The following is a 13,153-nucleotide window of genomic DNA, read 5'->3' as shown; positions in this document are numbered from 1 at the left end:
AGGAACCGCTATAGCGGGAAGGTAAACGGCGTTTCCATGTGCTGCTCTGGTTTGCCAGAAGCGGCTTTGTCATGCTGGCCACATGACCTGGAAGCTGTACGCCGGCTCCCTCGGCCAATAATGCGAGATGAGTGCTGCAACCCCAGAGTCGGTCACGACTGGACCTAATGGTCAGGGGTCCCTTTACCTTTACCTTTATGATACAAATAGTTTGCTTCACTGTTTTAAACTACTCCAACAGCTTTTGCCAGATGTTTCCACTTATCGGACATTCCATCAAGAGTGCAAATATTCAGTTTCAACTTCTCTCGGGATCTTTCTCCTAATTTCAACAGTGGCTACTATGACACTCCTGATATCAAAGTTCACCGCCAGTTCACGTTAGCTCCACCAGCAGAACCATAACTTATTGCTCAAGTGGAAGCACTGGTTACAATACCCTACCGAGTTTCTAAGAACATAAGAAGAGCCTGCTGGGTCAGACCGATAGCCCACCTAGTCTGGGCATCTTGTCCTCACAGTGGCTAACCAGATGCCTGTAGGAAACCTGTAAGCAGGACTCAGGCACAAGAACACTTTCCCCTTCTGCAGCTTCCAGCAACTGGTAAAAGCAAACATCTTATTCCTGCTATTCATATAGCAACTGTGTGAGCTTATCAAACAGAACTTGGGTGTGGCCACATAAAATAGGGTTCCCATGTTTCAAGAAGTGAAAACAATTCAACCCTTTTCCAATGTGGGCTGCCATACGCCCGGGTTTTCCTGGACATTTTAACCGATTTTCAAAAATTCCACCCAGACGCCATTTTTGACAGATGAATCCTGGCTATGTTTGAGAAATAAAGCACAACAATGACCAAATAAGTTCGTGTGGCCTGTTAACTTTCAGGGGGAAGCAGAAGAGTAGCAGATTCAAGAGCCCACTTGGTATCTAAGTGTTCTGTGACACTTGTGGGGCTTGCTCATCCAAAACATTTGACAACAGTCAAGTAACATGAAGTGTATCAATATCCCTAGACATCTTGTCCATCCCTCTGCTCAGTGCAGGTAATACAGAGTCAAAGCATCTCCAGCTTCTGCCCGAACCACCCCCCCCCCAAGCCCCTTAGGTTACTGGTTCCATTGTCCACTTGTTCCTGCCATCAGTAAATTCTTGATGTTTAACCAAAATGAACCCTACTGTAACGTAAGCCCATTAGAACCAGTCTTGCCTCTGAGAGAGCAGAGAACCAAGCTACATTCACATTTACAGCAATGGCTCCCCCCTAATAATAATAATAATAATAATAATAATAGAAGCCATAGTTTGCTAAGGGCACTAAGAGTTGCTAGGAAACACCTAGAGATACAACTCTCACGAGTTCTCTGTGAAGAAGGAATGATTGTTAAACCACTCTGGGGCTTGTAGTTCTGTAAGGGGAATGAGAGGTGGGCATTAATTTCAGTGGAGTGTGGCTAACATTGGATACAACCCTGAGATCCCATGAGATTGCAGAGCTCATCCACAAGCATTCCCAGGAGCCTCTACTGAAGATACTGAAGATCACTGGTAACCAGATCACTGAAGGGCTGACCCCACACAGGAGGGCAAAGAGTTAGACCACATTAATACCATATATTTAACCAGTTTTAAACCAGTCTTCTTTGTGTTCACTGGAACATCTGGAATAATAATGCAGCCCTCCCGGCCTGCAAAGTCTAGTTTGCTGAAGTGTTAAATAAGTTAGATGCTGAGTTTATGTTTTATTACATATTGCACTCTGCTTACGGTAACTCTCCCCCATGTCCTTACTAATTGCTTTTCTAAAATAAACTCTCTTAACCTTTTTGAATACAGTAGGTAGGCTGATTGTTATAGAACATTATGGTTTATCTCCCACAAGCCAGACTGCTTTAAGTTTAGGGAATATTAAAGATAGGGATCGACTCTTGCACCCAGTGGAAGCTGAAGGGAGTTGGCTGGCAGCTCTCCCAAATTCTAGGATAACAGCCCAAGGACTTATGGGGATCCTTGCTTTCCCCACTAGTTTGGGAACTTACAAGCACAGTGGCAGCAATATGGAAAGGTTGGTGCCATGGATGACAGTTCTCTATGTTCTTCTGCATACTTTAAATTTCTGTGTCCTTATATTCAGATAATAATTACGAATTAAACCTGGGAGAGAACAGCTGCTATGGGATCTACACAACTATGCCTTACTGGGCAAACAGCAAAGGAAAAGTTGGGTGGGTGGGGGGAAATAGCCAAGTGCAGGGCTGGCCCAAGACATTTTGGCACCTGAGGAAAACCACAAAATGGCATGACACTTCCCAGCCAGGGGAGAAGAGGTAAGTGAAGATCTGCGTGAAGAACAAGGGCTGAATGAAGATCTACATCGGAGCCGAGGGTCAGAGGAGACCAGTAGCACCATCTCTGTAGGTGGCAGAACTGGAAGGAGCTGCTGAGGCAATAGCAGATCTGGCCTCCAAGAACTGCACCCCAGCAGTTATAGCCACTAAGGCAGCAACTGCAGCATTGGGCTATGTATTTCTTGGAGGCCAAATCTGCTGCCCCTGTGGATCCTGCAGACCAAGGCAGTCACCTCACCTTGCCTCATGGGTGGGCTGGCCCTGTCAAAATGACAGTGGACAAAGGTGGGTACACATGGTTTGAGCTCAGTAAGCAGACAGCAACATCATCATTCAGAAACTCACATTTCTAGATGGAGGGAAAGGGGAGGTGAAACACCATCCCCATAAATTTATCTAGAGCAATGCCAGTGAGAAGGTAGATATATAAAGATCTTTGCCAGCAGCAGTTCATGAAATTTGGACTGCATAACTGTGATTTATTTTTTTTAAAATGTTGCCCTCTCGCTCAGCTGTTAAACATCAAGTGATGAGTGGTTATGTAATGTGACAGGCAAACAATTTATCTTTGGTGTATATCCCAATTGCGTCTATATTCTTTTTTATACATAATTCAAGAAAATGCTTTGAAAATGGTTTTTAATAATAATAACAATAATAATAATATGTAAATATATGAGGGCTGTTGTCTGAGTTATTCCACACAAAACCCCTCTCTCCTTTCAAATATTCCCAACCGTTTTGGACCCAATGTGAAAACTAACAAACTGTTGTGGACAGCACAAAATATAATTTCATAAAACAGCTGGTACTTAGGGACCCCTCTCCCCCAAAATTAGGACTCCCAGAAGGCTTTGGTTGGCACCAAGGACCCCACAGTCACCATGGGAGCCATGTTGGGAACTCCCAGCCGTTTATCAGGCTTTAGGAGTGCAAGGAATCAATACATTGACCAATTAACGTCTTTAATGACACCTAGTTTGTAACAAGACACCAACAAGCATGGAAATTGGAAAGGCCAATCCCTGCTTCATGTATGAAATAAAATACATTTGCTACTTCAGTGTTCAGATTCATACCCTGTTTCTCATATTTTAAGACATACCCATAAAATAAGCCATAGCAGGATTTTTAAGCATTCGAGGAATATAAGCCATACCCCGAAAATAAGACATAGTGATAGGCCCAGCAGCAATGCCGGCTGTGGCAGCAGAAGGAGGAAAAAATAAGACATCCCTTGAAAATAAGCCATAGTGTGTTTTTTTGAGGAAAAAATAAATATAAGACATGTCTTATAATATGAGAAACACGGTAAATCACTAGTGACGCCGTCATATGCCAGAAGCCCTATCATCTGTCAGGGCTGTAAACATTATCCAAGACACATCAGATCTGCTTAATTAACATCAGTGCTATTCCAACAGCAGGAACTCACGTAATTCCAGAGTAATTAATGTCACCTTAACACATGTGCACTGCTAATGACACCAGCCTTGCTATATCCTGTGTAACCCATTTGGTGAACTCATTTTTTATTTTGGTCCCTTACTGTGCTTAGAGCTGTATTTTCACATAGATAAAGAAGACAATCAATAATCCATTTCCAGCTTTCTCCAAATATCGAAGGCTGTGATGTGGTAGCATACATTATAACTGGGTGAGAACTCGCTCATCTCAAAAATTATTTATATTATTTAGAAAATGTGTTAACTGCATTATAGTCAGATGCATTATAGTAAAAAGAATCCAAGAGTCAAAAACAAAACAGAACTCAAATACACCAGTACAATGTACTAATCATCAAATAAAAAGCTATTAAAATAGCATTATTCAATCAGTAACAGCCACCTGCATCTGCAAGTACATATCTCAGTGAGTCACTCTGGGAAAGAGATCTTCCTCCGTTCTGTGGCTGCTACTGAAAGGGACTGAAAATCAAACTGCTGATACCATAATACTATTATACAGGTCTATGGTGAGACCACACTTGAAATACTGTGTAGAGTTTGAGTAACCTCTCCTCAAAAAGGATATTGCAACCAAAGGAAAGGGCAACCAAAATCATCCAGAACAAGTTCCCCATGCGGAAAGGTGACAACATTTGAGGCATTTTTAGCTTCGGAAAAAAAGTGAATCAGAAGATACATGACAAAGGTGTATAAAATTACGCATTTCCCTTTCTCATAATACTAGAATTCAGGGTCTCCAAATGAAACTAAACGTTGGAAGATTCCAGACAGACAAAAGAAAGCACTTCATCACACGGCAGATAGTTAAAACTGTGGAATTTGCTCCCACAAGATGTTGTGATGCTACCAGTTTGAATGGTTTTTTAAAGAGGATTGGAAAAATTCACAGTAGGGGAGCAAGGCTACCAGTGGATACTAGCCACAATGGCTATGTTCCACCTCCATTGTGAAAGGCAGTATTTCTCTGAATACCTGTTCCTGGGAATCACTATTGGGGAGAGCACTGTTGAACCAGGGGCGTAGGATGGTGGGTGCGGGGGGTGCGGTCTGCCCCAGGTGTCATCCCTGAGGGGGAGACAAAACGGCACACCGCGGGGGGTGGCACTTACCATGGGGACTGGCCTGCAGCGTGCCCAAGCCATGCATATCTCCTGGGAGTGACACAGTGGCTCGGAACCCCATGCTGCCTGAAACAGCTTGCCGCGGCACCCCCCTAGGCAGATTGCCATGGCGCCCCCCTGGGTGGATCGCCGCCATGGCTCAGCCTGCCCCCGCCACTCTGGGTGCCAGAACAGCTACGGTAGCTACGCCCCTGTGTTGAACTCAGGTCTTGATCGCAGGGTTCCCATAGTTGGCCATTGTAAGAATAGGATGCTGAACTAGATAGGCATTTGGCCTGATACACCATCTCCCATCATGCAAATTCATTCCAAAAGATTTGGAAAGAACTTGGATCATTTCCTGAGGCAATCCAAGGTTTGGAAAGTCACCAATACACATGCCTCAACTCCTAAAAACCCTCATCTCTCCCTTTATTCTCCTCAGCATCATTTAAATTTGGGTTTCAGCATTTGCTATTTGTGGTGTGGCCTCCAAGGGCTGGATAAATATAAAATCTTGAAAGGCAATATCCACTAACTGATATTGCAAACAAACAAACAAAAAACCAGCACTGCAGATACAAAATTCATAGCCTTCATTCCAGATTTTTCAAGGCTTTAGCACAAAACATTCATCAACTATTTAAAAATAAAATAACAAGAAGAAACCAATTTATAGTCTTCTTCCTTGGTTTGATAGCTTAAATCACCAAAGGTGTGAACTAAAACCATACAATAAACTATGCGGAACTTGTTATATTTTAAACTACAGAAAGTTGTTTCAAACAACCACTTAGAAGAGGGCAGCCCAACAGCCCTGAGGTCTTTTTGGCCGCTCTAGGTCCTAGAGGCCTCCCGCCTTCTTCCCAAAGCACAGTTAGCACTTTTCCAGCTTTGGGAAGGGGGGCTCTAGGACCCTGCAAGAGCCATATGACTCTTTCCTAAAACCTTAGCTGGTTTTAGAGCTGGGGAGGTGTTAAATTTGGGCCTTGCTCTCCCCTCCCATACGCCAAGGCAGTGTGAGGCCCGCAGGTTCCATATTGTCCAAGTGCTCTCATGGCCCACTTGGTATGAAAAGTTGGACCACCCTGACTTAGAAGAACACGTTACCTGTGCTTACCTTTATACAGATACTGTTTTCTTGAGTATTTGTTTTGATAGCAAGTTCATGTCCTTTTGACTTTGGTGGGCCTACACCAGGCATCCCCAAACTTCGGCCCTCCAGATGTTTTGGACCACAATTCCCACCTTCCCCAACCACTGGTCCTGTTAGCTAGGGATCATGGGAGTTGTAGGCCAAAACATCTGGAAGGCCGCAGTTTGGGGATGCCTGGCCTGCACTCAGTATGAGTAACCTTGGATGTTATCCAATGTCCCTTCCTCATCAAACAACATCATGGCTACAACTGTGCTTGGCACTGATTGCAAGCAAGATTGGAAGGGGTCCAACAACTCAGTGGCATCCAGGATTGGCCAAGATCTTATCCATGATCACTGCAACTGTTTATTACACTAAGGCCACATTGGCACCATGTATTTAAAGCACTCTGATACCACTTTAAAATAACCATGGCTTCCTCCAAAGAACTGTGGAAGCTATAGTTTTTGGTGCTGAGAGTAGTTCCCAGAGAAGTTTAATAATTAATCCCTTTCGCCCAGGGAACTCTAGGAATTGTAGCTCTGTGGAGGGGAATGGGGGTCTCCTAACAACTCCTAGCACCCTTCACAAACTACAGCCCCCATAGACTGTTTAAAGGGAACCTAGACTGTTTAAAGTGGTATCATAGCACTTGAACCCCTTCATGGATCAATGACTTGTCGTGGCGAAGGGGCTTGAATAACTCAGAGAAGCTATGAGCTATGCCATGCAGGGCCACCCAAGATGGACAGGTCATAGTGGAGAGTTTTGACTAAACGTGAAAAAGAAATAGAGGATAACAATAGAACGGGGGAAACCAGAGATCTGATCAAGAAAATTGGAGATATGAAAGGAACATTTCGTACAAAGATTACCATAATAAAGGACAAAAGTGGTAAGGACCTAACAGAAGCAGAAGACATCAAGAAGAGGTGGCAAGAATACACAGAGGAATTATACCAGAAAGATATGGAGGTCTCGTACACCCCAGGTAGTGTGGTTGCTGACCTTGAGCCAGACATCCTGGAGAGTGAAGTCAAATGGGCCTTAGAAAGCACTGCTAATAACAAGGCCAGTGGAAGTGATGATATTCCAGCTGAACTATTTAAAATTTTAAAAGATGATGCTGTTAAGGTGCTACACCCAATATGCCAGCAAGTTTGGAAAACTCAGCAATGGCCAGAGGATTGGAGAAGATCAGTCTACATCCCAATTCCAAAGAAGGGCAGTGCCAAAGAATGCTCCAACTACCGCACAATTGCGCTCATTTCACACGCTAGCAAGGTTATGCTTAAAATTCTACAAGGCAGGCTTAGGCAGTATGTGGACCGAGAACTCCCAGAAGTGCAAGCTGGATTTCGAAGGGGCAGAGGAACCAGAGACCAAATAGTAAACATGCGCTGGATTATGGAGAAAGCTAGAGAGTTCCAGAAAAACGTCTACTTCTGCTTCATTGACTATGCAAAAGCCTTTGACTGTGTCGACCACAGCAAACTATGGCAAGTTCTTAAAGAAATGGGCATGCCTGAACACCTCATCTGTCTCCTGAGAAATCTCTATGTGGGACAAGAAGCTACAGTTAGAACTGGATATGGAACAACTGATTGGTTCAAAATTGGGAAAGGAGTACGACAAGGTTGTATATTGCCTCCCTGCTTATTTAACTTATATGCAGAATTCATCATGCGAAAGGCTGGACTAGATGAATCCCAAAACGGAATTAAGATTGCTGGAAGAAATATCAACAACCTCAGATATGCAGATGACACAACCTTGATGGCAGAAAGTGAGGAGGAATTAAAGAACCTTTTAATGAGGGTGAAAGAGGAGAGCACAAAATATGGTCTGAAGCTCAACATCAAAAAAACCAAGATCATGGCCACTGGTCCCATCACCTCCTGGCAAATAGAAGGGGAAGAAATGAAGGCAGTGAGAGATTTTACTTTCTTGGGCTCCTTGATCACTGCAGATGGTGACAGCAGTCACGAAATTAAAAGACGCCTGCTTCTTGGGAGAAAAGCAATGACAAACCTAGACAGCATCTTAAAAAGCAGAGACATCACCTTGCCGACAAAGGTCCGTATAGTTAAAGCTATGGTTTTCCCAGTAGTGATGTATGGAAGTGAGAGCTGGACCATAAAGAAGGCTGATCGCTGAAGAATTGGTGCTTTTGAATTATGGTGCTGGAGGAGACTCTTGAGAGTCCCATGAACTGCAAGAAGATCAAACCTATCCATTCTGAAGGAAATCAGCCCTGAGTGCTCACTGGAAGGACAGATCGTGAAGCTGAGGCTCCAATACTTTGGCCACCTCATGAGAAGAGAAGACTCCCTGGAAAAGACCCTGATGTTGGGAAAGATTGAGGGCACTAGGAGAAGGGGATGACAGAGGACGAGATGGTTGGACAGTGTTCTCGAAGCTACGAACATGAGTTTGACCAAACTGCGGGAGGCAGTGCAAGACAGGAGTACCTGGCGTGCTATGGTCCATGGGGTCACGAAGAGTCAGACACGACTAAACGACTAAACAACAAAAAGCACTTGAAATTTATGGTGTGAATGTAGCCTTATATTCTGCTTTTGTTCCATGATGGATGTCAAAGCAGCACACAAGGGGATGCCATGCAGCCCTCCTCCCAGGCAATTATTGGACCTAGATCTGTTTACCTTCATCAAGATTGCTGTAACTATGTACCTTCGGGTCATCCTCCAAGAAGACGGCAGCCTTCACTGATGGCAATACTTGTCACCACCCTAGAAAGGCGTGGAATCCTTGGAAAACCAGTCTCCATCTGTCTATTTAAGAGAGCCACCCACCTCTGTGATAAAGGCTAGGCACCAGCAGTCAACACCACCCCCAAATCACATCATCCTATCTCTATAAACACCTTCAGACCTCCAGTGTGCTGGTCACAGCCTCACTATGCTTTTCCACCATCTAGAAAGGTATGATAGTTTCCCTGATCCTCTCACTCCTGGTACACAGAGGACATGTGCATGGAGATGGCAGCTTCAGCACCGTTTTGCCAAATAGGTCTTCAACCATTTTTCAGAGAGAAACTGCAGAAGAATAGAAATGACCCTCCTGGTTTCCCTGCCAAGGAAAAAGAGGAGCACACAGTCATCTGCCAATAAGAGAGGCAACAAGCTCAGCAGAGTTTCCTTAACTGAGAAAATTCAGTGTCGCAAGCAAAGCCAAATTGATTTTGCAACAAAAAAATTGCTCTCACAAAACCAGAATTTCCTGTGCATTATTCAAGGTTCAGGCATTAACCAATGCTAAGAATACCAGATCAAGGAAGATCATACCCAGTTCACTCACTAAACCTTTCAAAGACACCCATAAGCCTAATTGCAAGTGTTATCTAGACAAGCTGGCTGCATTTGGGTTATGCTTTTTGTAGAACCTGCTTTTTATCTAAATAGTGCATTCAGTAGATACTCTACTCCACTCCACAGAACTCTTTCAGAGCAAACAAGTCTTGGGAACATCATCACTACAATGGAAACACCATTCAGCTTACAGTAAATTAAGAGCTAATGGATGAACACAAAATCAGTGCAAGGAAAGTCTTGGGGAGAAATGGTAGAAAGAAAGACCACTAGAAACAAAAACAAAAAATAAGTTAGGTTCATGGGCATAGCCAAGGAGGTGCAGGGGGGAGTTTCTCCCCAAATCAAGTAAATCAATGGAAAAAATACTTAACTGAGGTTCTGTCCCCACTAGCTAAAAGTCTGCCCCCTCCCTCAACATAAATCCTGGCTACAGCCAAGGTCAAGTTTAGTGAAAAGCATGAGCTACTAGATGCACATCACTCCTTTTAAAAACGTATCTGTTCTAAGTGCAACTCTAGTTCATGAAGTCTGATAAAACAGCCATGAAAATGAAAAGGGCAGGTGTTATTAGGAAGGCACAACATGCTGGAAAATATTGTTTACCAACGCAATTGAGCCTTGCGTGATTTTTCAACTCTCCACTTGCAGCCTTGCTCCACAGCAAGCAATAGTCTAGAGCATGATATTAAACCAGTCCAGACTAGTGTGGCATCACTTAGAAACGGACCACTCAGGAGCATGCTCCGACAGCTTTGCAAATCATGTTGAGGGGGAAACTACTCAGCTCCATGCCGCAATTGGTTAAGGCATGTTGGAGTTCCCTGCTACCCTGCCCAATTACAGCTTGCAATATCAATTTCAGTTGCCGCAGTCCAGGAATGTTGATAGGACACTTGCAGTGGTGTGCCCTGTTGATCCCTTCATGTATGGCAACATATCACTGAACAGGAATGACTGGATGAGTTCAGATCAATGCCATACCACAGGAGGGAGTTGCGGCCACTCCCCTGAAACAGGTGATGATGTGAAAACCAGAGATTCTAGATGGCACTACCAACCAGTCTCTAATATTCCCTCCCTAGGCAAGGTGATTGTGAGGGTGGTGCCTAGCCAGTTTCTGGGATGCTTGCAAGAAGCAGATTCTCCAGATCATTCCAGTCTGGTTTCACACCAAGTTTTAGAAGCACAACACCCTTAATTACCCTGACTGATGACTGCTATCAAGAGAGGGGGAGTATGACCCTGATGGTTCTTTACCTTTCAGTGGCTTTTATTTATTTATTTCATAAAAATTTATACACCACTTCATTGTAAAAAACAAAACAAACCCAACAACCTCAAAGCAGTTTACAAAAGATAAAACAGTAAAATCAAGAAAAATGATTTAAAACATGTTAGAATACTAAAGCATACTATCACTTTTGACACCATTGACCATGGTGGTGGTGGTGGCAGCCCGGTTGGCAATGACCTGGCCAGGGCCTTTTCAGTGGTAGTCCCTCATTTTTTGAATGCCTTCCCTAATAAGGTGTATCTGTCCCCTGCATCACTGACTTTCAGGAGGAATTAGAAAACACTTCTCTTTACCTAGGCATTTGATTGCTAAAAGACACTGTTCCTGGCACACCTCAGATCACTGATCGAAATTTCTTTTAACTGTTGAGAGGAGGGGTGTTAGAAACAGTCTTAGTTGTTGTTGTTATTGTTCTTTTTTATATTTTATCTTTGCTGTGTCTGCAACCACGGGCTCCTTCAAAAGGAGGGGAAGTATATAAATTGAATCAATCAACCAACCAACCAACCAATCAACAAATGTTCAACAAATGATGAGTAAACAAGCTAGAAGTTGTTCCTCCAAAATTTGGCGTGTTTTCCAGCTGCTCTCATTACTTTGTAGCTTAAGCAAGCATCAAGGGTAGAGAAATCAAACAAACTATGATTAAGCAAGCTTGCGACATTCAAATAAAACACCATCATTTTAAAAACCCATAGTTCACAATCCAGCAAAAACTATGGGTTCTCACCAGGGCTGTCTTAAGCATATGCGGTGCCAGGGCGCAAATATCCACCGGGTGCCCCCCCCAGGTTGCCTAGTCCCAGCCGCGCAGGATGGCGGAGCCGGCCAGCCGCCTCAGCATCTTGCTGGCTCAGTCGCCCCCAAACTCACGGTGCAGAGCTGCCCACAGCAGAAGAGCCCTCCGCGATGCTCCGACCAATGGGCAGGCTGTTCCCCGGACTCAACTCTCGGGCCCCAGATTCGAGGCCTGGCGCCCCTGAGAGCCCGGTGCCAGGGTGCCCCACACCCCTAGAGCCTATGGGAAAGACAGCCCTGGATCTCATTTGGCTAAACAAATCATGGCTTAATCATAATAAACCAGGCCATTGAGTAGCTCAAAAAAATGTTAAAAAGTACAAATTGTTACAAATTTAATGCTCCAGTTTTTGAAGTTGATAGAACCACAATTAACACAGTTATGACAGACAATTACAATGAACTGGAATCTACAAAACCTTACCCCTAATTCAAGGAGCTGTTATTCCACCAACCCAAACCTTGGTAAAGAAACATTATTAGACAAAGGAATTTTTGTCCAACTGCTAAGTACCTAAGTACCTTCTGGGTTTTTTAAAAGTAGTTAACTAAATGTGAATTCTACTGTAGACAGTGACATGTCTACAGTAGAATTCACTAAACAGCCTTCAGGAGAGCAGTATTTCGGGCCAATCCACCGAGCAAATAATTTCTGTTTGCTAAGTGGAGTGTGGGAAATGTAACCTTTTCAAAAGGAAAAAAGGATCAAAAAGGAAAAGGTTAGGTTTGTATGCTAGAAGTGACAAACCTCCAGCCATTTGGGTGCTGAGTGTTACGTCAAGGTGGGAGCATATTACTCCAATTCTATTTATTAATTATTATTAGTATTTATTGTTGTTGTTGTTGTTGTTGTTGTTGTTGTTGTTGTTGTTGTTATTTCTATACAGCCCTTCATCAAAGGATCACAGGGTGGTTTACAATATAAAAACACAAAAATATATACCATAGTAACAAATAAAAACAATAAACCCACCCACACACCCACAGTTTAAAAGGCCACCCATTATTTAACCACCTAAAGCTAGGACATTTATCATTTGCACTGCCTACCTATATTCTTCCAGGCCGAATTCAGGATGGTGACTTACAGCAGGCTGAATGACTTGGGCTCAAATATTTGAAGATCTGTGACCATCGTTTTGGGCCTGAAAACTGAATTAGCCCACAGGAAAGCTGCCAGAGACTATAGTCCATGTGTGAGAGGGGCTATAATCACACACCTTTCACACACCATATCACACACACAGAAAGAGAGAAAGCCATTTTCCATGAAAACAGAACCATATTCTTAATCCTAATTCCAATTCTTCTTAATATCTGTATTAATATTACTGATTCCAATTCTTAATTCTAATTTTAATGTTGTTCAAGTTTCCCTTTTATATTTTCTTCAAAGACCTTTCCCTTTCACAAAATTTGTGAATGTATGCCCTTTATCTGTCCAAAATGTGGAAAAGGCAAAATCCTCAGTAATCCCAGAAAACGCAACACTAATGCAAACCTGAGCTTCGCAACTATTTAAAACCTCTGATTTCAACTTGTGTTGCAAGAGCAACAATAGCAGCAAACTGCATGGGCTGCTTCTTCTATATTTCCAGGGAACACAAGCCTGCTGAGACTTTATCTTCTTGCAGAGGAAGCAGCTGCAACTGCACACTTTGAAGAAAACC

The 13,153-nt window shown here is 43.3% G+C and overlaps 1 protein-coding gene across 8 annotated transcripts in view; it reads right to left on the bottom strand.

Moving 5' to 3' along the window:
- The window catches only part of TMEM164 (transmembrane protein 164), a 51,344-nt gene that overhangs the window by 30,870 nt on the left and 7,321 nt on the right, over nt 1-13,153 (bottom strand). The gene's annotated exons all lie outside the window — the stretch shown is intronic.

This window comes from Zootoca vivipara, chromosome Z2 (genome assembly GCF_965207765.1).
Source record: "Zootoca vivipara chromosome Z2, rZooViv2.hap1.1, whole genome shotgun sequence".
NCBI lineage: Eukaryota > Metazoa > Chordata > Lepidosauria > Squamata > Lacertidae > Zootoca > Zootoca vivipara.
Note: the sequence above shows the minus strand (reverse complement) of the source record. Positions and strands in the feature narration are given on the sequence as shown.